At 45.4% G+C, this 20,525-nt stretch overlaps 2 long non-coding RNA genes across 4 annotated transcripts; one reads left to right on the top strand and one right to left on the bottom strand.

Annotated features, from left to right (window-relative positions):
- Positions 1–829: 829 nt before the first annotated feature.
- LOC135416521 (uncharacterized) lies at positions 830–10,097 on the top strand. Its single transcript, XR_010431619.1, has 2 exons — positions 830–1,799; positions 8,555–10,097. It is a non-coding gene; the product is annotated as an uncharacterized LOC135416521 (long non-coding RNA).
- Positions 2,782–18,653, bottom strand: LOC135416520 (uncharacterized). 3 transcript variants are annotated; one of them, XR_010431618.1, is made up of 4 exons: positions 17,930–18,652; positions 13,136–13,481; positions 11,941–12,049; positions 2,782–5,354 (listed from the first exon to the last, which is right to left on the bottom strand). It is a non-coding gene; the product is annotated as an uncharacterized LOC135416520 (long non-coding RNA). The 3 variants fall into 3 exon arrangements; XR_010431617.1 differs by lacking the exon at positions 2,782–5,354 and adding an exon at positions 7,446–9,650 and having other exon boundaries at positions 17,930–18,653; XR_010431616.1 differs by lacking the exon at positions 2,782–5,354 and having other exon boundaries at positions 7,446–12,049; positions 17,930–18,622.
- Between the last annotated feature and the right edge of the window lie 1,872 nt (positions 18,654–20,525).

Raw genomic sequence — 20,525 nt, 5'->3', positions numbered from 1 at the left:
CCTGGCAAACAACTTTAAAGATTTCCAATTATGCAATAAATTAGGAAAATAGACACTGTAAAAACGGTATAACCCGTTCCTTGGTTTTTTTTTCTCAGAACACTTCTAACTTTTTTGATGAAAATAATTAAAATTTACTGTAATTTACTGTATGATATAATAAAAACAGACAGGACATATATAGAGATAAAACTGTACAAATGCAGGCTGAGAAACTCCACAGGATGCATTTTAAATTCATTCTAATGGCTTCCCACGTCCATCTCTAGTATTAAGGAAGACTGACATACAGTCAGAAGAAAAAAGAGCTACAGATGAAAAATTAAAAGTAAACTTGTGAGATGCAGTAAGAAGTCTGGCTGTCCTCAGCTGCGGAGAATAAACTCAGTGCTATTAGTGGGGAAATACAAGAACTACCTGGAAAGGTTCCACAGGTTTTTTCAGAGGTCCTTTGAGAGGTACTGAAATTACTACAGAATGTCTGTTAGAGTAACTGGTCACACTGCAGGGAACAGCAGTGCCCTTTTCTCTCCAGCTGATCCCTGAGCGGCAGCATCTCCCTGAGGACAACCCAGCACAGCCCCACTGGCACCAGTGCTGGGGGTCCCTGGCCCCTCAGACCCCCCTGTGTCCCAGTGCTGGGTGTCCCTGGCCCCTTGGACCCCCCTGTGTCCCAGTGCCAGTGCTGGGGGTCCCTGGCCCCTTGGACCCCCCTGTGTCCCAGTGCCAGTGCTGGGGGTCCCTGGCCCCTTGGACCCCCCTGTGTCCCAGTGCTGGGGGTCCCTGGCCCCTCAGACCCTCCTGTGTCCCAGTGCTGGGGGTCCCTGGCCCCTCAGACCCTCCTGTGTCCCAGTGCTGGGGGTCCCTGGCCCCTTGGACCCCCCTGTGTCCTGGTGCAGATCTGGTGGATCCCTGGCCCTGGGGACTCTCCAGTGCTGGTGTTGGGATTAAACCCACAGGATGTGCACTTTGGGAAACAACTCCTCCCTCTGCTCCCATTCTGTGCTTTGGAGCTCTGTGTGGTTGTTACTCCAGAGGATTCTCACACGGTTACAGCCTTTGCAGCTGGCACTCTGTCTTCCTGTTTTAATAAAATATAGATAAGGCTGGACAGTTTTTTAAAGCTAAATGTGACTTATTGGAGCAGTTATACTGGCACTTTACATGACAGTTTTACTGCCATCTCAGCAAGTGTCATTTAAACATAATATAATTTCTTCTCAAGTAATATAGAGTGGTTACAGATATATATTATGTAATCACAGAAAAGCATTAATAAAGAGGTTTTCTCCAGCCTTTTGAGGGATTTCTTTTTCAGGCAGTGAAATCTCATCAGAGCTAAGCTAATCAATGTCAGCTATAATGTGGAAAATATTTTTAATCAGTTGCTTTGATGCCAGGAAATGTAGGATGATTTTTCTTTTTTACCCTGAAGAAAGATTAGTTAGCAAAGCAGTTAGTCAGAGGTATGGAGCTCTTGTATGAATATTGGTGTTTTGGCTAACATCTTATGAACCTGGATGTGTATAGATGTCTTTTAGAGCCTTTTTTGATATATTTCTCATTGTTCTCCAACATCCAACAGACACTTGCCTGTGGAGTCTGCCTTGCCTGGTGTGCTCTCTTGGAACCCCCCACCATCTCAGCAGGCCCTGGAGGAGGTGGATTCCCCCGTGTGCTGCTGAGTTGTCCCCTTCCATGAGCTTTATTGATGAGTTTAAGCCACATCATCCTCTGACCTAAACCAGGACTGACTAAAGAGCAGCGGCCCTTTGAGTGAAACCCAGTGTTTTGCGATGGTTGGTATGTTTATTTGTGTGTATGGGTGCTGGGAAGATCCAGGCCTGCATAGCATGGAATGGGCAAGGCAGGGTAATCCAGGTGTCAGGGAACAGCATTACTGAGTGAAAGGGAATAGGGAATAGCGTTGGTGAGGTTTGGGAACAAGCAAACACAGATTACTGTGAAGTTCGCTATTTTTGTCAGCTTTATTCTCCTCTTTCAGCAGCTCCCATCAATCTCAGTGCTCAGTGACAGACAGCTGGGGGATCAGATGGCATTACACAAAAATGATACAGGCCACAGAGAGAATAAATGTTTTTCTATCTATCTTTCTGTCAGTGGCCTTGGGAAAGACCAAGTGCAGATAAATAACATTCAGCTCCACCAGGCAGCCGACTGCATCAGCACTTGTATCTGAGGAATATGAATTCCAGGAGATAACCCAGTTTGGGATAACCTCATTCCGTACTCTGGGGTATTGAGGTGGGTGGGTTACTCACAGCAGCAGGACCTGGCCCCTTGCCTCCACCATCTACCAGTCTCTGTCCCACCCATTGGGGAACTGATGCTGGCCATCACACTTTGGAAGCTGGTTTAGTTTCTTACCAAAATGTGGATGGCCTGTGTATCTTAACCTCACAGCAAATGTGTTAAGGTGACTTGTGAAATTGTCGGTGTATGGACAGCAAAAAAGTTGTGTCCTAATTTACATGAATTTATGCCATGTGTGAAGTTCAAAAAACTAGATGACTGTTTCACCTAAGGCAAGGGTTAATCACACAACTAAAAGCAGTCATTACTGTGTTAACCGGAGACCTCTCCAGAGGTAAGTCACAAATTGAGCTGCAGAATTTGCAATTTGAGTAGCATCTAAAGAAGAATCAGCTACAGAAAAAGGTAAAAGGAAATTTTTGAGTAAAAACTTGTGTTTTCTTGTCTGTTAAATCAGTTTGCATAACAAATGACCTGAGCGTTTTGCAGATAAAGTGGTGGTTGGGCTGTCCCAGTCCTACCACTCAGTGTATGGATGTTCTTGTCTTTAAGGGTGAAATTTTCTGTGTGCTCTGCTGCTTTGTGCAGCATAACAGAATCTCTGAACCCCTGCGAGTCAGTGGTAATTAAATTGTGCAAATGGGAGAGGGTGAATTGCTCCTGTGCCCATTACTGATTCCTATTTTTAGTGCTGCCAGCAATACTCCGTGGACCCACAGCAGGGAGCACAGTCCCTGTGGTGCCTGCCCTGGCACACTCGGCCCTGCTCAGCACACGGGTCCTGGAGCAGTTGGTGCTCTGGCACAGCTGCACACAGGGGGGTGCTGAGCCCAGCCCTGTGCTGCTCTGAGCTCCTGGTGACCGTCCCTGTGCTGGGACGGTGTCACCGCCCACAGCCGGGGGCTGGCAGAGCTCAGCTCCCTCAGCCCAGGCACCGGGGCGTGTCTGGAGCTGTGCCTCAGGCAGGTCCCAGCTGGTGACTGGCACTAAGGTGGTGGGGCATTCCTGAGCCCTGCCCAGCTGCAGGTTATAATGCCTGTCTCTGAAAACAGTGGTCTGGGCATGGATAGAAATAAGTCAAGGAGCTCCTTGGCTAAATTTGGAGTTGCTCCACCTTTGAAAAATATGGCTACAAAAAGCAAAGTCAGAATCCTTCTCAATACATGAGGCAAAGTGGATTTTAAATCTGCCCTTGCAGTTCAGATCTGGTCCCTAAACCACTCTTGATCTTGCAATGGACAGGGGAATGGATGCCACTGCAGAAGGTCTGGGGAGCGATGGATCTAAATTCCTAAAGGGGATGTGGGTCCTTAATTTGCATACACATAAACATACACACATTTTGCAAGAGGAAATTAATAGTGGAGAGGCAAGAAATATAAATTGTACAAAAATTATTTAGGTAATCAAGACCAGAGGTGCCTGTGATGATCTTCAAAGGGTACAAAAATATGGTGAAGTGAAAGGATAACAAGATGACAAGCAAAATTCAGTTTTGACATATGCAAAGTAATTTGCACAGAGGAATTAATGAGAACAATTTATACTGCTGGCTAGGTTCTAAATTAACTGCAACAACCCAGAAAAAAAGGTCTTTGCATCACTGGGAAAGCTCAAAGACTCAACATGTAGCTGCTTTCTAAGGAGCAAGAATCATTAGAATGCAGAGGAAACAGGATAAAATAACACTGGAAGTATTGGAAAGCTGTCAAATAAATCAGTGTTACACGCTCACCTGAAATAATGTGTTCAGCTCAGGTCACTGTGTCTCAGAAAGGACATAGACGGAATGGCTGGATTCGGAGATGAGCTCTGAAAATGACTAAATGCTTGGACAGAATCTACAGGATCTGCAGGGCCAGATGGCTTGGATTTATTGTTAGAGGAAGTGATTAAGTGGGAGACTTGATAAGAAGTAACGAGCAGTGTTGTGAAATCAAATTGTAGGTGCCCGCACACCTTTTAGCATGGAGCAGAAAACAGAAGGTCTGTCACTGAACAAGGGTGAGAGGAAAACAAGCAAAACAAAGCCAGGGAGGTGCTTTTCCACACTACTAGCTGGTGAGACTCATTGCTGTGAGTTCTCAATAAGGCCAAAACTTGCATGAGCTACAGGAGATCAGGTGTTCATGGAGATAAGAGGAACCTCCAGACACACTCTGATGAAGATTAAAAACCAAGCAAAACCAGTGCAGCAGGTGGAGATCTTTATGCCCCAAGGCTTGAGCTGGGACCTAGTTGGTGTTGGAGACACCCACAACACTGGTAGTGACTGAAGGGTATCCGCTGTGGCCCTGTTCTGAGGGAGAGGGATGCAGACTCAGCGACCTTGGGCAGCCAGGGCTCCTCTGGAAATCCCGGGGTGCTCCAGGACAGGGCAGACACTGGAACAGCACCAGTGCTCGAGGGCTGGTCTCACCTGGAGCTGGGATGGTGCCTCCTGCCAACCTCAGCATGGGCAGTGGGATGTGCAGAGGCACTGCCAGCCTCGCCCCTGCAGGCAGAACCTTCTGCATTCCGTGCAGGTGAATGCTCCCCTCGGGCAGTGAGTGCTCCAGGCAGGACCTTCTGCACATTCTGTACAGGTAAATGCTCCCCTCGGGCAGTGAGTGCTCCAGGCAGGACCTTCTGCACATTCTGTACAGGTAAATGCTCCCCCCGGGCAGTGAGTGCTCCAGGCAGGACCTTCTGCACATTCTGTGCAATTGAATGCTCCCCTCAGGCAGTGAGTGCTCCAGGCAGGACCTTCTGCACATTCTGTACAGGTGAATGCTCCCCTCGGGCAGTGAGTGCTCCAGGCAGGACCTTCTGCATTCCGTGCAGGTGAATGCTCCCCTCGGGCAGTGAGTGCTCCAGGCAGGACCTTCTGCACATTCTGTACAGGTGAATGCTCCCCCCGGGCAGTGAGTGCTCCAGGCAGGACCTTCTGCACATTCTGTGCAGGTGAATGCTCCCCCTGGGCAGTGAGTGCTCCAGGCAGGACCTTCTGCACATTCTGTGCAGGTGAATGCTCCCCTCGGGCTGTGGCAGGAGCGGAGCCCACATTGGTTTCACTGCTGAGGAGCTGCAGAGGTGCCCGTCTGTGCCCCGAAGCAGAAAGAACCATCACAGTAAAGGAAAAAGGTCAGAAGTCTCCTAGAGGCAAATTCCTCACATGGGAAAGGTTTTGTTTTGCTGGTCAGGGAGCTGCAGAGGATTTTAGAGTGACCAGGAGGTCTAGCCTCTGGCCTGAATTTCTCTAGTACCAGTAACACGACTTTGCTTTCTTCGCCAAAGGAAAGAAGGGAAAAATCAATATTTGTCAAATGGAAAAGACCAAAGCCATTAAGAAGGAAATTTCTGGATTTTTTTCAAGCTTCAGTTCACAACAAATAATGACAATTTGAAAGCACACTGAGAATTCCCTGTTAAGTATAAACTCTAACAACATCTTAATTTGACTGTTGAGTAAACTAGAGTAGTCTCAAAATCTATTCTGAAGACCATTCATTTCCTTTGGCACAATTGCGTATTAGTTTTAGAAATAATTAATTACAGTGCATCATGGAATGATTAGCACACTGTGTGGTACCTGTCATCACCACCACCCCAGTAGAAGGGACAGCCAATTGGTGGGAGTATCAGTTTACTCAGGCTGTAGCAGGGAAAGGAAATACAGGAAATCTCAGAGAGAAGGTCTATCTTCTGAAGTGTTTCCCTATAAAACCTCTCCCACTGGCATTGAAATGTAAAAATATATGCAGTGGCTTGTCTGGGAACTGGGGAGGCATAAAAGGATGGGATCACAAAAGAACACTTGCTTTGGCCTTTGTTAGACTTAGCACTACCAAACTGGAAATCACCTGCTTTGTCTTGTCTTTTGTGGTTAATATTATGCTTCAGAGTAGCGAAGATTTGTTATTTCTTTTTTATCTGCTATCCTTAAAAGTCCCGATTAAAGCCCCATCATCTAAATTCCAGCTTCCTCAGCCATTAGGGTAGCTGACCAGAGAGGCTTCCATGGGGAAGGAAGGAAACTCCCATCCCCATCTTTTACCACCGTAAGAGTGTTCCTATGTGAGATTGTTCATTTTTCCTGGTGGGAAGGGCCTTTCTGCCCCCAGTCCCTGTGAAGGACAGGGAAGTGGTCACTCTGCCTCTCCTTGCACTCTCTGCCCTCCATCTGTCAGCACTGGGGAGGAGAAGGCAGGACCGGGTGGGCTGAGAACAGCTCCCAGTTTGTGTTTGGGACTAAAGGAAGTCCAAGCAGAGCTCACACAGCAAGGGTGAGACCAGGGTGAGCTGGAAGCTGCACTTCTGAGCTAGCAGTGTACAGGGACTAAAGAGGAAAGAGCAAAATGGACCAGAAGGTGCACTATTAGTTTGGAAGAGATTGCTAGAAAATATGGGAGAAGCAAACTGAAGGGAATGAAGCCAGTAGGTCAGTGCTGTTGTAGGGAAGGAGTTAAGGCTGGTGTTTCAGACAACATATTCAGTGGTCTTAGAGACAGGAGAAGGGAAAGGCCTGAAGTATATAAGATGAGACTGACAGCCTTGAAAAACTCCTAAGGAATCTGGAAGAATAAAGTAATAGGCCCCTGTGGAGAAACAGTTTGTGATAATATTGCCTTGAACTTCCCTGTAGACTTCTGTAGAAGAGATATCAAAATGCTGAAGGACAGATCAAAACATTTTAAAATATTATCCTCCTCTTTGCAAAATTACACAGGCCATTCCTGTTATGTGTAAATTCAGTGTTTTGCCTCGTGGTAATGCCTAAACCTCCTGGCTGTTTTATAAAAGAACGAGTAAATACAGAAATGAGATTTCAGAAAGGCAAACCCAAACCTGCCCTCTGTCAGCCACCTTTCTCTCAGCTCTTGGGCACTCTCTAGTCCACAACAGCTCATCCACACTGGGATCCTGCAGCAGGGTGCAAGCCAGAGCAGGGCAGCTCTGCTCCACATCCTGGTGCTGCTTCTGACTGTGCTACCCCGAAGCCAAGAAGGGACTCTTCCTCTGGCTTTGGAATCCCCTGTTTCTTCCCAAAGATGTGCAATGTTATACTTGGTGGGCACCAGGCTGTGACATCACATGGAAACCCCTTCAGTGTCTGCTCCAGATCACATAACACACTTCTAGTGAGAAACGTGTGCCCTCAGTGATGCATAATGAATTCATGTTCTAAAGGATGTGCAAGATTCATTCCTTCATTTATTTGCACACATAAAAAGAGTGACATTTACACTTTGAGCAGTGAGACAGAGGGAGAAGCTGGTCTGGATTTTTTTCCTCTCTCTCCCCTGCTTTTACAGCATTACTGGCCTCTTTACAATGTGATTATACGAGCAAGCAATTGGATTAGTGAGAGCAGGCAGCTCACATTTCCTCTGTTGAAAAGAGCTGTGAAAATCTTTATATCTGTGCCAGAAAAGAAATAGAGATACCATAAAGTAAGTGCCTAGCCTGATATCTCTGCAATCTGATTATCCATGTGAATGCATTTCTGTTCAAAGGCACCACATTTCCCATTTCTTTATCTAGCCATTTGTGAGGAATGTCTTTCTATTTCATGGGTTTGAAATATCTGTTGATGAGGGAATAATTTTTGTGAAATGCTCTGCCTCCCTTTTCTCAGAGCTCTGTCCCTGGGGTTGCCCTCTGCAGATGTCACATGTGTCCATGGAGGAGCCTTCATATCATCCCTCTCTATGCTGGGGACGTGGGTGCTTCTGAAAGCAGGAGTCACTTCATGGACCCACTGCTTTAAGTGTCTGTGCTGAGGGCAGTGAATGTGGGGTGTTCGTGCATGGTTGGGGGTGTCTGAGTGTGGATTTCCCACCAAAAGACACCAAACAACCACTCTGATAGATTTCTTGGAAATAATTTTGGAGAACTCTACCTGGATAAGGGAGAGAAACACTGTCCTACCAAATAAATAATTTCAGTTCTTTTCCATTTATTTATCTGTGCCTAATTGAACAAGATGAGGCGAGCAGTACAGGTAATGAGGGTTACTGGTCTGAGGTTATTGTGATAACTAGGGAACTGATAATATATAGCTCTGGGGTTAGATTCATTAACTGCCTCCACATGAGGAAAGCCAAAGTACATTTTCTGAATGTGAATTGACTCAAAATGAATTCAAACTGGTGTTTTAAATTCCTTGTCTTTCATATAGAGAAGGGAAATTCAATGGATTTTAATGTTTTCCCTAAATGTTTATTATGGTTCTGTTTTATCGGTCTCAGGAATGAATTCCTTTCCACTTAAGATGTGCATATTTTCTACTTTGTTTCAGTTTCATCATATTGGTCCCAGCAGGAGTGAAACCAGAAGTCAGATGATCTCCTCTCAAACTAACCTGAACTAGAAACCAGTAGATGTTAATTACTCGCTTGCCAGTGGTCTTGTCCTTCCTCCTGCAGTGTTGCTCTGGAGAGCTGCTCTTCTTGCTGTGTGCTGATCCGTGTGGGACAGGGGGTTCCAGATGCCTTCCAGTGTGTGAACGTGTCCAATGGGCTTCTGAGTGGCTGCTGTAGGTTAATTCAAGCCAGCTGAATTCTGTTAATTGTATTTTTCTGTCTGAGTAGTTTTACTTAACATGAGAAGCTAAAGTTACTGAAGCCTTAGGCTGAATTTATCTTAACACTTACCTTTGGCTGAACTTAATTTGTCTTGAGCTCTTAGTTATGTAAGCTGGAAGTTACGAAGTCACAACCAGATCAAAACAGCTACTGGCCCACTGGGAGAGAGAGAAAGAATCTACTAAGGTGTGAGAAGACCCCAGACCAAAAATCACCATTGAACCAAGAGCTGTGTGCAGGGTGTGAGAAGCAGGTGAGGATGGGGTGCAGGGACTGTCAGGGTATAACAGGCCAGGGATTCCTTTGTTTGGGGTCCCTCCTCGGAGGCACCCATCTCCAGCTGTTCCTACCACTGTAGCACTTGAATTGGGCTTAAAGCTTGAGACTCTGCTGCAGGATACCTGGGGAATACAGAGAAAGTTCTGTAACAGTGACCTCACCTGCATCCTCACAAAGTCCAAAGTCCCTCCTGGACAGAGCCAGCAGTGCTGAAGCAGAAGGTACAGGGTGAGGTGCAGGTGTGTGGGATGTCACGTGTCCAGCAGAGCCTCAGATGAAACCAGAGATATGTCCAGAGCCAGACCTCACTGCACTGGGGCCAGGTAGGTGGGACCAAGCCTCCTCCTGACCACCCCACAGTCTCGAGCTGGCTCCCAGCAGGATGAGGTGTCAGTCATCTGGGGCATTTCAGAAGAGAGATCTGGTTCTTGAGAGCAGGTCCTGTGAAGGACATGGCTCTCCAGGCACCCTTCAGGTCTTCCTGGTAGCAGCACACTCAGACAAGATGCTCAGAAGGCTCCGACCTCATCCCTGTGGGCACATGTGAGTGTCTGGGACAGCAGTAGGGAGCTGGGCATTGATACATGCCTTCAATGAGCCCTGTCCCCAGGTCCCAGATAAAGCAGTCAGGTTTTTAGATCACATGTCTTTGAACATCCTGCTGCCCAAAGCTAGTGGAAAGCAATCCTGTTATCGTTTACTTTAAACAGGCATTTTGGAGAGTGTCTAGAGCTTTAGGGATGTCTGCTTTCATTTGTGAAGGAAACAATGGTGTTTGTCTCCAGAATGCGTTTTGGCTTGTCAGTAAACATCACAGTGGCATCAGCCTGCTCTGGCCCCAAGTTGAGAACAGCACTGCGCAGCTTGTGACGTGATGTTCATGCAGCTCATTTGGAGTAGTCTGAGAAAGTGCTAAAATGCAGTTCAAATGGCACCAGCAGAAACTATTTCAATAAAAATTTCTAGTGTTTTTAGTCATCACTGTGTCATGGGATGATGATTAGGGCAATGGGGTGGAATTCAGGGAAGAGGTGCCAAGAGGAAGAATCTGGATTATCCCATTCCATCTGAAAAACCATCAGCACAAAACACAGCTTTTGGGACTTTGTTATGGATCAAAAAACTCTGACAAGAGAACAGCTGATATCCCACAACAAATTAAAATACAGCTACAAGCAGAAATTTTATGCTTTGGGAAATTCCAGCAAAAGTGCTTTTTAAGTACAGATGATCAGGGCTACAGCTCAGCCCACAGCTCTGCCTGAGGACAAAGAGAGAGGCCAGGACCTCGGTGCCCTCGGAGTCGTGGTATCAGCAGGACTCAACTGTGCAGAATTTTCCCCCTAAGACAGGGCAGTCTGAAGATTTTGTTTCTGTTTCACTCTCTCAAAAACTTCCTACTCAGTAACCTTTCTCAGGGCTCTGAACCAAAGCTCCCTGTTACAAAAGTTAGTCCCTGAACCCTGCCATCCCTTCAAAGGCCTCCTTTTGCCAAAAGAAACAGCTTAATGAGAGATGTTGTAGGACAGCTGATACATCATTCTCAGGTCTGTGCAAGGGGCAGGGTCTCGGTGCTGGTTGAGGTGGCAAACACCATTTCAGCAGCCAGAGGGATCTGCAGCAGCCCCAGAGCCCGGCTCACTGCCAGCCCTGCCCTCTGCAAGGGCTGCTGGGCTCAGAGCTCCCGGGCTGTGCTGGGCCGGGCAGGGGCTGGGCACTTTGGCCGTGTGCCCGGAGCCAGCGGCTGCTGCCTGGCAGAGAGGAGCGGATTTAGCTCTGCTGGTGGAACAGATTTGTCGGGTTCCACTGAAAACACTGCAGTAATAAACTAGGAAAATGGACAGGGCTGGCTTTTGGAAGCAGATCTGCTCTGCAGGTACCTCTCAACTTCATCAAACAGAACCTCGGCAAACCAGTTTGCTTCCTCTTCCAGGGAAGGTTCTCCTACAGATGTTGAGGTATCTAATCAGTAACTAATTTGAAAGCTGAAATGGAAAAATATTTATGGTCTGGGAGGTACAAAGCTCTGTGGAGATCCCAGACAAGGCTGAATTTATTTTTAGTGCTAAGAGCTATTTAGGCTTTAGGTTGTTTGTTACCAACTTGCAATTCTGATTTTTTGATTAGTGCTTGAAGCCTTATTACTTGGTTTGTAACATTAATGCCTACAGGAACAATGATTGTTCTTTGGAAAACTCATGTTTATAGAGCTTTTAAAATATGCAGTCTGCCTCAGAGAAGATTAAAGTATTGCTCCATTCCTTATCCAGGAATTGACAAAACTGTAACAGAATATATTTCAGCAGAAGGAGTAGTAGAAGAAGCAAATATTAAAAATTCCAGAGCCAAATATGATTTCTTGTTCTCAGGTACCCATGAATTTTCCAGACAGATGTGTGTTCCAGGCTTTCCCATGATACTATCAGTTCAAATGATTAATTTCTGGCTGTTTTAAAAGACTTTAAAAAAAATTTTTCATCTGTACTCCTTTTAGAAGGGTAGTGAAGGTGGCTGTGGAAGTTACACAGGTAGAACACCACTGTCAGAAGAGAAAATATTTTGAATTGGTTTGTTGATAAAAAGAGCTGGAACAGAACCTGAAAACTTTAAGAAATGTGTTTTGGTGCAGCTCAGAAAGAACGTGGAGAGGCATGAGACATGGAGACAGGGATCACCCCCCAGGACCCTCCCGCCCTCGAGGGGTGGGAGATACCAGTCTGTGTGTGCTCTCACAGCAGGGGAATTCAGCACCTGGGCTGCTACCTGCTCGGAGAGGCAGCTGAGTTTCCTTCCCACAAAAGACATTAAAGCAAAGACTCACCTCTGCTTTCGCACAATGTTATCTCCAAGCCCTTTCTCCTTACAAAAATCTGCCCTTCTGCTGGGGGCAAGGCAGCAGAGCACAGAAGATATTGTTTTGTTCCAAAAACCTGCAAGTGCAATACCCACAATTAAAAAAACCCAAATGTCCTGTGCCACATATCTGATCACCAGAATTAACCCAGAATTTTCACAAAGACAAATTAATCAAAACCCTTCCCCTACTCGCCTTTCTACCCAGGCTCAACTTCATTCCTCCATTCTCACCTTGTCCACCTCTCCCCTTAGATGTTTTCCTCCTATCCCTGTATGGCTGTTAGGTAACAGAGAGAGGACAGAGAGAGAGACTGCCCTGCCAACAAACAGTCGGTATTTGGAAACTGTCAGTGTTATGGTGCTTGGTGCCCGTGTTTATTTTCCATGTGTCAGGCCTTTGAGGGCACTGTCAGCTCTACTGGCTGTTCCCAGCCATGCAGGGAGAGGCTGGGGAGGATGTCCTGGGGGAAGTGAGAAGCACTTACTAAGTCAGGGGCAGTCAGCCCTTTGCTGAGAGGTGAGGACACAATCCTGCTAATGCTGCAGATGGTTCGAGGGAGGGATGGTTCGAGGGAGGGAAAATACAAAGCACACTTGGCCGAGTGTCTTGAATTCCACTTGCAAAATGCTAATAGGGTGCACTGGGCTTTTCTTCAATCACAGCTTATTCAAGTGAGACTTTAAATTATAATTAAAATAGGATGCACTTGTCCTGTGTAAATATGATAATTGGTTCATAAATGTATAATGCTGTTAATTAGCATATGATCTCTTGTAACACAGGAATGTGTGTTGCTGTCTCCTGAGCCCCTGAGGACAGGATAATGAATCACTAATCAGTGCTCCTGTCGTACTTGGAAAGAGCATCACTCACTCAGATCAGGCTCTTTGGAAACTTTGACAGCAAAGTAAGGAAGAAAAGAGGAATCTTTGCAAGACTGAAAAGCTAATAATCATCTAGTAGGAAGACACAAATATTTTTCTGTTCAACAGAGGGGAAAAAATCTTTTTACTCTTCACATCACTCTGTCGCATTTAGTGCTCCCTGGTCACATGAGTATGACTGAGGAACACTCCTGTTTGTATCCTAGCATGAAAGCAGTTGTATAAACAGAACAGTTAAAAAAAGCTGTGAGGAAAATGTACTGACACACACTGACATGCGTGAACAAGTTTAATATCAGCTCTAGTTGAAGGAATATAGAGTAAGCCACACTGGAAGCACAAATACTTGGGCTCCGAGAACAAATGGCTCCATCCAGAAGACCAGTAACACTCGTGTGGTGTCATTCATTATTCATGTAGCTGTTCACTTTGTTTCTTCTCAAGGTTTGTTTGAACAATTGTTTTCACTTGAAAGGTATTCTCAGAAGCAGTAAACAGTCGGAGACTTAGCTTTTGTTCTGCATCCACATTGTGCTGGAGATACAGGGGCTTTCACTCTGCTCAGCTCTAAGATATCAGTTTGAAGTGGGTTTCATCCACTGTTCCCTGGTCTGAAAAGATCTGCAAAAAGTGGTATATCACTTCCTCAGCCACTCAAATTCTGCTTTACTTGTAATAATTTTGATGCTGTCAAATATACTGTTGGAAAGAATAGAGAACACAACTTGATTTCAAAGGAAAAAGAGCTTTACACAAACCCAGGACCTATCCCCTCGCAGTCTGTTTTGCATTACAGCAAAGCATCTTTGTATCAGAGATGTGTTTACATTGCAGAGCTGCCATCAGCCCCTCTGCCAGCCCTGCAGACTTTGGCTTTCCAGCCTCATAGAGGGGTGATGTCTGTGACCCATTCATAGCCAAGACAGTTACAATACCTATTGTTCTCATGAGTTAACAAACCACGGCAAATCAACCCCAGCCCCATTAGAAGAAAGGAAGATAAGGAGTAAAGAAGAGATGAACTGGCTATCCAGGAAACAAGGGGGCTGAAGGCACTGGTGCTTATTCCCAGAGGGTGCTGGGTCTATCTCCTCGAGGTCTCTGTGGCACAGCAAGGACAACAGCCACAGGGACATGAGGAGTGTGGTGTGTGGAGGTTGTGAGACAGTGGTCAGTGCCTGAGCAGGGAACTTTGTGTTTGAATACCCCCCGATGCAGCTTCACAGAATCACAGAATAGTTCAGGCTGGAAGGGACCACAATGGTCCTCTGGTTCCTCTCTGCTCCAGCAGGGCCATTCCAGAGTACATGGCACTGGATTGTGTCCAGACAGTTCTGGAATATCCCCAGTGAGGAGACTCCACTCCCTCTTTGGACAATCTGTTCAGTGCTCCGTCACTGCACAGCAAAGAAGTTCTTCCTCATGTCCAGGTGGAACTTCCTGGACATCAGTTCCTGCCTGTTACCTCTTTTCCTATTGCTTGGCACCACAGAGCAGGGTCTGGCTCCAGAAGAAACCAGAACACTTGGGGCTTTTCTATAGTGACAGGAGGACAGGCACTGTCTCTCGCTGTTCCTCTGACCATGGTAAGATCAGAAAAGAGAAGATATAGAGCACTTTTCTCACTAGTTGGTGTAAATTTACTCTTTATTATCTCAGCAGTCATTGTAAAAAATCAGTTGTGATGCTCTTAATCTGCGCTGTGGTAGCTGGTATTCACCAGCTCTACAGTTTTCATGTATAAAGAGAACAAATGGCTGAGAACGGATAATAAAACATCCAAGAGAAACTAATATTTGGTTTAGGGAAAGGTTTTCTGTTGCGGGAGAAGTGGATTTCTGAGAAGAAAATAAAAATGTGACCTCTGGAAAGCATCATATAAAAAGAAAGTAAAAGTAAGAGAAGTTGCTGAAACAGTTACAGACAGACAACGGCTAAGCACCTCCTCCAGAAAGTTACTATGCCAAGGACAGAGCAGACTACATTTCTCAGAGTCCAAGGGCATGGGAAGAAACCAGACAAAAATAGGTTGGGTGGGTTTTGTGGTTTTTTTTGTGTTTTCTTGGTTACAATGCATGTATTCACCCCCAAACTATCTGCCACATATGGCATGTGTAAAACACAGTTGCTTTTTTAAGAGAAAATTGCAGGAAATCCTTTGCAAAGATCTGCCTCTGGCTCTCTTGGCAGGGAAATCAGAAACAGGGAGAATATTAGAAAGCTAAGCAGAAGCCTGCTTTCTCCTGTGCATTCCCAAACATTGATTTAATAATATCCTTCTGATGCTATTCATAGCCTGACTAGGTTCATTCATCCCACTGACCAGTGTGCTCATCATCTCCTCACAACAGCTTTAGTGCCTTCAGGATTTTCAGATAAATCTTTTTTTATCAGTGACACAGGTCAAAATGATTACACATAAAAGTGTGTCGTTTTAAGGTAGACTCAGACTTGTTTTTTATTGCTCTGCAAATTATTGCCCTAAAGTAATCCTAAATTCAAGGCTGAGACCTCGTGGCAAACTCAGGCTTTTGCTGCTGGGACACACCCAGGAGGAGCCTCGGGACACATCCCTGCAGGAGCCCAGCCCATGGCACACACAGCCCCACTGCTGAGGGCTGGGCTGAGCTCCCTGCTGCAGTGAGTCCATGGGAGAGCCAGCCTTTGGAGCCACCTGAGAGCTCTCTCTGTCCTCATGGAGCTCTGTCCTGGCTGGCACCATGTACCCATGGGCAGAGTCCTGAGAGATGTGGTGACCAGCTTCACCTCCTTGGCGTCAGGCTGCTCGCCTGCCCTGAGCCATGCCAAGCTCCTCTCCAGGCACGTCTGGGGATGAGGGAAAGCTTCTCTCTGATGCATTAATGCAGGGGACCCTTTTATTAATCGCTAACATAAAGGTCTAGCCTTTATGACTCCAGTCAAATAGTGCTCCAGAGAAATTATTGGTAAGATTTCAGTTGTCAGCATGGCTGTCTTCTGGAAAGATTTATCTATGGATCTGGAGGATTGAGAGAGAGGAATTTTCCATTTCTTTAATTCACTCCCTTATGATTCCTTGTATGTGTACACCCCCACGTCCCCAGAGACACACGCTTATAAACACACACACATGCAGTGGCCACCTTTTTGAAACCCGCAGTCATAGAATAAAAAATATCCAATTTTGGTAGATCCAGTGAAAATTATAACAAAAACATGAAGGCCATTTCAATACCTAACATTCCCAGTGTGTTCTTTATTATGAATTTTTACAGTTGTCTGGTTAGAATCAGAAAGCTTGTTTTCCTTTAACAACGTACAAGGCTGGCAGCAGTGAGGTAAGTTGTGGTGTTACAGAATGTTTGAAATATATTCATTCTTAACAACTTTGAACTACTGAGAAGCAGGTAAAAAAGAATGTAAAAAATATTAAGTAAAGACCTTCAAAATTGATTTTTTTCACTCTCTTTTGTGCCAATCTTTTTACATTTGGGTTTTTATCCATTACTCCTTGAGTGTTGTTTTTTTAACAGCTTTTCACTAATTCCCAAACATGCCTTTTCAAATTCTGTAAGCCAAAGGAACTGCAAAAGCAAGTGTGGTGTTGTTGGCAGAGAACCAACAACGCTGGTTAAAGGGCAATGGGGCCAGTGACCTGGATTTGGCTGGTTGCACTGCTACTTAAATGAGACAAATTGGTGAAACCCACTTTCATTTCAGAGTAGCCTGTCGTTAAAAGGCTTTAAATCATCTCTATTTCTATTTCCTTAGTTTGGCTTCACCTCACTTCATCTGTGAGGTGCTTTTGATATGTTACACTCTGTGCAAACAGAACTAACTCCTGAATCTTGCCAGCCCGCAAATACTTTCCTTCTTACCCAGAGCCCAGAAACAGACTTCAGAAGGGGGAGTTGAAGAAATTGCCTGGTCAGCAAAAAAACCTTTCACTGCATTATTCATGTCTTAACTGAAGATCAATGGCCCTGTGGGACACACAGTGATACATCGTCTGCTGAATTCCTGCATTTTTCTCCCAAGGCCCAGCCATTCTGCAGCACCAAAGTCTTGCCCACACAGGCAGCAACTGGCTGTGACCTCCTTTAGATCCTGAGTTACTCTAGAGATGTGCTAGTGTGGCCTTCCAGACAAGCTCAAGGAAACGCAGTGCTCCCGTGGTGCTGACATGGCTCCCTTCCCTCCCTCGTGCCCAAAGTTCTGAGGATTCCCTCGTGCCCAAAGTTCTGAGGATTCCTGCCTGCCCAGGCTGACACCAGGGGCTGCTGTCACAGCACTTGGCCAGTCCAGCACCCGTGTCAGAGCTCAGGGGGCCAGGAGGTGCTGGGGCTCAGAGAGCCCCTCGCCTCCTGCTTGTCATGTAGGGAGTTTTTCATTGTCACTTACTGAACATCCTTCCATCGCTAGTCAGGCCTCCATCAACCATTCCAAGTAGAACTTTAACATGACGAATGAGGTATATGAAGTTTTTAAGACATTTTTCAGTCTATGTTTCATGATCTTGGGAAATAAATTAGTAATTTTTGCCTCCAGTCTTATTTAGAAGCTCTAACAAAGTATAGAGGGGAAAAACCAAAAAAGAACACACATTTAGAACCGAATGAAAGATTGATTCCAGCTATTTTGCCTACCTTTGATTTTGCTTTGGTGGACTAGTGAATATTTGTGAACATAAAATAAAACTTAAATTCCCAATTCTCTTTCGGAAACAAATTTCAAGCAAAATATTTGATTTCCAAATTTGTAACACATACTCCAGTGTTCAATTCTATCATAAGTCAGCCATGCAAGGAGCAGGAGCAGTGTCACACTGAGTGTGAAATTATGTTGTTTTTCTTTCCTTATAGAAGCCCACATTATTACAAACATAAAGAGACACAGATATTCTTGTCTCGTTACATTTGCTTATGTTCCCTCTGGAAAAAAATTCTCAGTGAAAAGAACTTATGAAATTGTTTTAATTAAGGGCATTGGAAGTTACAAAAGAAAATAAAATTTAATGTTTCCTAAACAACATTGTTAAAGAACTTAGCATAAAAAGAATTCTAGGAAAGAAAAGAAAATTATTTTCTTACCATTGCTGAAGCCATCAATGATTTTTACAGAGAAAATCACATCAGTTATTTCAGCAAAAGAAAGAACTCCTTCAGCTAGTTCTGTCCCTTCCTTTCCTTGGTAAACACCTTTCCTTGGTAGACCCTATCCCATTTTTGCCCAGAAAATGGCACAATTTGTCTTCAAGATTGCTGCAGCTGTTCTGGTTTTACCTGCTCAGGCCCCGGAGCAGGATGGGGAGGGTAAAAGTGAGAAAACTGGTGGGTTGAGATAAAGTCAGCTTAACAGGTAAAGCAAAAGCACCATATGGAATGCAAGGACCTGAACTTCCTCTTGCTGGTGAACAGGGCAGCTCTGACCTCACCTCCCAGGGACAGAGCAGCTTTCCCACACCCCCCAGGGACAGGGCAGCTTTCCCACACCTCCCATGGATGGGGCAGCTTTCCCACACCCCCAGGGACAGGGCAGCTTTCCCACACCTCCCATGGATGGGGCAGCTTTCCCACACCCTCCAGGGACAGAGCAGCTTTCCCACACTCCCCAGGGATGGGGCAGCTTTCCCACACTCCCCAGGGATGGGGCAGTTTTGCACTGGTGTGAAAGGCAGCGCATACCCTGAGCAGGTTTGCAGGTGGCACAGAACTGGGAGGAGAGGCTGATGTGCCAGGGATGCAGGAGCTGTTGGCACTGTGATGGTCCTCGGGCGCAGAGGCAGCCCTTCCCTCTGCAGTAGGAGCAGCTGATTGCAGGTAGATCTGCCACCTCTTTTTGAACAAACACATTGTCTGCAATTGTTAAATAAAATTACAGACTCCACCCCCCATTGATTAGTTTGTAAAAATTGCAGTGATGTGATGAATGTCACATATTGACCTGGGTTTTCATCAAAAAAAAAAATCTCAAGAGCGTTTTAGGCTGGTATTTCAAGCTGGCAGTTCAAGAAGAAGAGTAGGCAAAATGTGTAACCTGATCAGCTGAGCGAGTTATCAAGTGTCCCGGCTGGATTTGCTTATGGTCTGTGCTCATCACTGGTCTGGAGGAGGGCTGGAATTGCAGGCGAGTCACAGAAGCAGGAGGAGAGGGGTGGGAGTCTGCTATGAACCATCTCACTCACGACAAGGCAGGTGTCAATCAAAACAACTGAGAGGGATGTCCTTCTTCTTTAGAGTCCTCTGAGTGTGAAATAGCATCTGAAATGTGATGTTGTGTGAAATCTCAGCTAATAAGTGAACAACAGTTTTGCTGTTAATTTAAATTTAATTTTGCTGGTGTTTAAATAGGTGCTCAGAAATGTCAGTCCCAAGTAACATCCAAATTTTAGTGTTGATCATTGAGTTTTAGGCTGATAGAAGAACATTTCTGATTTTTAGTGTTGCAAAGGGCATTTCTGCCCAGTCAACAGGCACTTCCAGCTGCCCTCTGACTCTCCTCCAAGCTCTCCTATCTTCCTCCCTTCTCACCCAGCTTCTTCTTTGCATTGTAGCAGCTTTTTATGTTGCAGTTCTGCCTGTTTCTGTGTGAAAGCTCCGGCAGCCAGGGTAGATGCTGCTTTGAGACTGGCTCTTCTTATGCAGATGAAGAAATAAATGTTCTTGAAAAGTCTGAAGGGAAGGCTCACACAGAAAGATGTATAAAATATCAGCATTAAAGTACACAGCATATTGTGACTGTGGCATGCAGTACACTATAAATCACTTTATTTGGATTCAGCAATAAGGATTAACAGGAAACTATGGGTTTATTTATTGCTCGGAGTGACTAGTTACATAAACCAATTGAATTTTAATGTGTAAATATTGTCTTGTTTATAAACAAAGAACACATGTTATGTCTAGACAGAGTGAGTAGTGAGCATGTTTTGCATGTTTCAGTGGTTTTGTTGCATGTACCATTCATTCATCTCTCTTTCAGGAATTCATTTCAGCATTCCATTTTCCTTTAAACACATTTGAATCAGGCTTAAAGAGAATGGGAATAAAATAAAGCCATCCCTTCTTCTTCCCCCTCAGTGTGACATTTTCTTTGTCCATTCACAGAAAAGTTGACATGTCCAAACTCCTTCACAGGAAATATATTGGAGTGGTTCTGGAGAGATGTTTGAAATGTGCTAGTCATCATTTCTACTCTGTTTAGCCCTGCATTATTTGGCTTGTGATATTTAGTTATGAAGTGTTACAGGTAGACACTAACAACTGCAATACAGCAAAGATGATAAAACAAACCAGCAGCAGTGCCCCAGTGGGGACTGGGTGTAAGTGCGATCCTGCCTTGCCTGCCGTGCCCTGCTCACCCCGCACAGGGACAGCTCAGGCACAAAACCACTGAGCACTGATGTGACCAAACCCAGCCATCCCTGGCAGAATGCAGAGAGGGCAAACAGCTGCCCCAGTACCTTCACCTGCACAGGTGCCCAGATTGAGAACTGGGCAGACTGCACATGAGGAAGAACCCCACAGCCACATCTGTGTGGGCCAGCACCGCTCTGCAGATCGAGTGTGGGCTTTCCTTTCAAGTTTTCCTAAAGAAATCATGGACAGGGTTTGGTTTGAGGGACAATGACATTGCTGGAGAAGGATGCATTGTCCCAGGAGCAGGTGTGGACATAAAGAGAGCATA

This window comes from Pseudopipra pipra, chromosome 6 (genome assembly GCF_036250125.1).
Source record: "Pseudopipra pipra isolate bDixPip1 chromosome 6, bDixPip1.hap1, whole genome shotgun sequence".
NCBI lineage: Eukaryota > Metazoa > Chordata > Aves > Passeriformes > Pipridae > Pseudopipra > Pseudopipra pipra.
The sequence above is the reverse complement of the archived record's forward strand: the minus strand, read 5'-3'. Positions and strand labels throughout refer to the sequence as shown.